The sequence below is a fragment of the Papaver somniferum genome, chromosome 2 (assembly GCF_003573695.1).
Source record: "Papaver somniferum cultivar HN1 chromosome 2, ASM357369v1, whole genome shotgun sequence".
NCBI lineage: Eukaryota > Viridiplantae > Streptophyta > Magnoliopsida > Ranunculales > Papaveraceae > Papaver > Papaver somniferum.
This window is the reverse complement of record NC_039359.1, coordinates 185,926,326-185,931,367: the sequence shown is the minus strand read 5'-3', so window position 1 is coordinate 185,931,367 and position 5,042 is coordinate 185,926,326. Positions and strand designations below refer to the sequence as shown.

The 5,042-nt window shown below is 35.9% G+C and overlaps 2 long non-coding RNA genes across 3 annotated transcripts; both read right to left on the bottom strand.

Moving 5' to 3' along the window:
- Window positions 1–482: 482 nt before the first annotated feature.
- Window positions 483–1,223, bottom strand: LOC113354315. Its single transcript, XR_003361812.1, has 2 exons — window positions 1,179–1,223; window positions 483–655 (listed from the first exon to the last, which is right to left on the bottom strand). It is a non-coding gene; the product is annotated as an uncharacterized LOC113354315 (long non-coding RNA).
- Window positions 1,224–1,354: 131 nt separating this feature from the next.
- Window positions 1,355–4,471, bottom strand: LOC113350001. Of its 2 annotated transcripts, none has more exons than XR_003360544.1 (3): window positions 3,030–4,471; window positions 2,276–2,329; window positions 1,355–1,751 (listed from the first exon to the last, which is right to left on the bottom strand). It is a non-coding gene; the product is annotated as an uncharacterized LOC113350001 (long non-coding RNA). The 2 variants fall into 2 exon arrangements; XR_003360543.1 differs by having other exon boundaries at window positions 1,356–1,751; window positions 2,276–2,360.
- Window positions 4,472–5,042: the final 571 nt, after the last annotated feature.

Sequence of the window (5,042 nt, the reverse complement as noted above, 5' to 3'; positions counted from 1 at the left end):
ATTTCGTGACTCCGGGTTACATAGATTTCTAGCGTCAGCAACTTGAGCGTGTGTATGAGTTTACAATGGATGTTAAGTCCCCAGTTCGAGAGTTCCCTTCCTTTAACATGATTTCTTATTGACCCAGGCTGAGATACCTTTCCAGTGGCGACAAGAGGAAGACGTCTCCAAATGCGACACATGTAAGTTCCTTTTTTGTGATTTTAGCCAAAGTATATCAATCACACTTTTTATTGTATTGTTGACCTTATAGGATGGTCGTGATGTGAGACCTCGAATTGATATATCCAAACCTTCAAGAAAGTCCTCAAGGAGGAGAACGCAGGAGCAGGGCATATCATAGGATGATACTGTAGCGCCCCCAAAGCTAGCAGCTGACTAATCCAAGTGATTAACTAAATAAGAGGCACTAAAATCTAAATCAATTACTTAACCATTCAATTAAGAAATCTGTTACAAAAGTTAACCCAAAACTAGCCCGCTCAGAAAAATATATATATATATATATACAATAACTCCTCTCAAATGATACATATACAATGGTCATTTGGTTTACAAATACAACATGTAATATAATAAAAATAGTAAAAGTCAACCAACTAACTGACTCAACTCCTCAAATCTTTCGCTGCGCAACTCTGATCTGTCTCTGAAACTGAAAGTGGGAATGGGTGAGCACATCATCCCTAAAAGGGGTGCCCGTAGAAATAACATTTAACTTTTAAGTAGTCATTGAAATGATTTGAAAACAATTCATGTTTTCCCTAAACGTTAATGTACAATCAATTTCACATAGGTAAACAATCATGTATATGGAACTAACTCCTTCCAAACAATATATAATAATGGTGACTCGTCCCGCACCTAGATAGCTATATGGTGACTCGTCCCGCACCTAGTGATTGCATAAAAGCTCGAATTCATGTAGATATAAATGAAGGAGCAGTATCATATATACCACAGATGGAAATTCTCATTTCCCAAAAAATTCATAAAGACAAACAAAGCATTACAATTCCTTTCCAAGCAATGGAAAGATTAAAACAAATAACAGAACTTTCGTAAATCAAAGTTAAACAATGCAAGGAAAGCACAACCAAACTATGCATGTATTTGTTAAACATAAACTTTGGTAAAAGAAAACAACAATAATCACAAAAGAGTTAAAGTATTCCCACCTCTTTTGATGACAAGCCACGCCTACCTCGAGATCCACGGTCCACTGGTTCATCCTTTGAATCGATCGTTGTTAATACAGACTAACTGTTAATCACACAAGAAGTCTAAGAAACTAACCAAAATGGCTCACACAAGAATCATACAAGTCTAACTAATGGTTCTAAGCCCATTTATGACTTACACATTTTCATTCTCTATCTTAGCATATCTAAGGTTTACTAAATTCAATTAGGTTGGTTCCATGAATATCTACAACTTTGTAGAAGAAGCGAGAGACTAATTCATACCACAAAGCTAGCAGTTGACTAATCCAAGTGATTAGCTAAATAAGAGGCACTAAAATCTAAATCAATTACTTAAACATTCAATTCAGAAATCTGCTACAAAACTTAACCCAAAACTAGCCCGCTCAGAAATATATATGTAAAAGAACTCCTCTCAAATGATACATATACAATGGTCATTTGGTTTACAAATACAACGTGTAATATAATAAATATAGTAAAAGTCAACCAACTAACAGACTCAACTCCTCAAATCTTTCGCTGCGCAACTCTGATCTGTCTCTGAAACTGAAAGTGGGAATGGGTGAGCACATCATCCCTAAAAGGGATGCCCCGCAGAAATAACATTTAACTTTTAAGTAATCATTGAAATGATTTGAAAACAATTCATGTTTTCCCTAAACGTTAAAGCGTAATAAATTTCACATAGGTAAACAATCATGTATATGGAACTAACTCCTTCCAAACAATATATAATAATGGTGACTCATCTCGCACCTAGATAGCTATATGGTGACTCGTCCCGCACCTAGTGATTGCATAAAATCTCGAATTCATGTAGATATAAATGAAGGAGCAGTATCCTATATACCACATATGAAAATTCTCATTTCCCAAACAATTCATAAAGACAAACAAAGCATTACAATTCATTTCGAAGGAATGGAAAGATTAAAAGAAACACCAGAACTTTCGTAAATCAAAGTTAAACAATGCAAGGAAAGCACAACCAAACTATGCATGAATTTGTTAAACTTAAACTTTGGTAAAAGAAAACAACAATAATCACAAAAGAGTTAAAGTATTCCCACCTCTTTTGATGACAAGCCACGCCTACCTCGAGATCCACGATCCACTGGTTCATCCTTTGAATCGATCATTGTTAATACAGACTAACTGTTAATCACACAAGAAATCTAAGAAACTAGTCAAAATGGCTCACACAAGAATCATACAAGTCTAACTAACGGTTCTAAGCCCATTTATGACTTACACCTTTTCATTCTCTATCTTACCATAACTAAGGTTTACTAAATTCAATTAGATTGGTTATATGAATATCTACAACTTTGTAGAAGAAGCCAGAGACTAATTCAGACCACAAAGGTCTAATACAAGTTCATTAGGGAAACTGGCTATAAGCCCAAGTTCACTAAACAGACCCACTAAGCTAAGGTCCAGTTTATCTGAGTCAACTGACGGTCTCTAACGGTCACTGGTCAACTAACAGTCAACGTAAGTCAAAATTCAAGTCCAGGGTAATCAAATCGGTCAAGGCTAACGATCTGGTCACACGAGTCAACTCAGTGAGTTGACTCTGGTTCAGACTGAGTTAACTCAGTCAGATGATCTAAGTCACAATAATACAACTAAGTCAGACTGAATAAATTCATTCAGACTGGTACAAGGTTCAGGCCTGAGCCACAAGAACAAGCCAAAGATTCTACCGCACCTGCAACTCTATTCCTAGTTCAAATTCACCAACCTTATTCTAACACTGATATCATTATACAAATAAATTCATTATAACAGAAATCTACAATTCACAACTGAAACTAAGTTTACCTGTAAAAGCAGTAACCAGCTTTCACAACAAAAACAATCTACAACTCTGAATTCATCATTCTTCATGGACTGAACTTCAGGAACCATTCATTCTATAAACTACTACAATACAACTCTCATGACCACACCAAAAAAACATCAGCATATCCATCTTAACCACTCCAGCACCACCAGTTCAATATCGCCTGCAATCTCACATCACAATCAATCATCCAAAACCGATTCATTCTATACAAACTTTAATTCACAATACACACAACAATATCAACTTCTTCATGTTCATCACCTGAGGCTTCATTTCCAAGAAAACATCAACATCTCCTCTAACTTCACACTCTATTCTCCTTACACAGTTCACCTCATGGATGTAGTGTCCAGTCAACATTCGCCAATTCCTAATTCATTCATCCAACTCCCCTGCGTGTCTGAGCAAGACTCGACTACAATTCAATAACAGACCTCTAACATACTCAATTACAACCACCTGCAGAATCATCTCATTCTTATTCTAATTAACAAACTTAAAACTTAGAAATGAAAATCAAATAACATTACCGAGGTACCTAATAAGAACAGTTACCTCCAATACAAGTCCAACTCCTTAAAACTAACCAATCTGCTCTGCTCATTTAGTTCAATCTCAATCAACATCAAATACCCATTTGCTGCTTCCACAATCATCAACAACCCTCTTAATCTTCAACTATTGCAACTCAATATCACCATTGGTTCACCCACACACTCAAAAGACAACTCAAACTCAGAAATCTTCTTCCTTTGTTAATTGTTCAACACCATTCTTATTTTCCATCTGCAACTTTTCATCACATCCAATTCCCAATACTCTTCAATAAACATAATCAAACCCTAATTCTTCAACTCTAAACCTTGATACACATAAACCCGTCTCTAATTCCATGTTAATCATCACCTAATTGAACTCCAATTCGATTCTCTGAGAAACCCTAACTTCCTGATTCATCAACAACACCGACTCACATCATCAATTAAACAATAAACCCTTTGTTGTTTGATTATCAGCAACTCATTTACCCATCTATTTCATCTTCTCACCATTCTCAGAGTTCATCTTACAACCCGTAGCTTCTTTAATTCGAACCCAAGACAACAATTAAATCTTCGGATCAACCAAACCCATATCCAATCTTCTCCCAAAACTGTCAACTGCATCATCTACATCTTTTATGAGCTTATTAAGAAACCTAATTCCCATTCACTAAAAATCCTAACTTGGTTCTTTGATTCATTTTTTCTTCTTCATCAACAACAACCTTGGATCCTATAACATTCATACAACTCCATCACCGATCTTCTTCAATCAAAACTCACTCTTAACTCTAAAAACTCTCGCTGGCGAAAACAGGAAGAAAAGAAGAAAGAACGGGAAGAAGAGGAACGAGAAAGAAAGAGAAATATTGAGAGAGAAATAGATTTCTCTTACCGATTTTGGTAGATAAGACCAGTGAGATTCAATTCTACACCCACTCATCGGATAAGGGCAGACCAAAAAGGTTTAATCACAAAAGACTATTTTTCCCTTCTCACTGGTCTGATGATATCTTCTTCGCCCGATATCTAAATGACACGTCGAGTATTCCATTCTGCGTAACTTTTCGAGACTTAATAAATGGTACCAGTTTCGTATCTGGATCGTTGTTATATTAATTCTTATTAATTAGCGTTCGTGTTAAACTAATCGAGTCATTATTGGCTAAGACGTCTCTTGACCAGTATAATAGCGTTGACGAGCTTGAGGGTCCTTACATTCTCCCCACCTTATTCATTTTCGTCTTCGAAAATGAAACCACCCTTCCGGTCTTTAAAAACTCTCCACCTTATAAAATAAACTTATCTCTTGTCTAAGCGCAAACAACAAGAAATAAACCACAAACCTATATGGCTTTCTACAACTAAAATTTGTGGCTCTAGGTTCAATAGATGAGTTTTATCCAATAGGGAATTCTAAGTTTCTGATACTAATTTCTATAATGG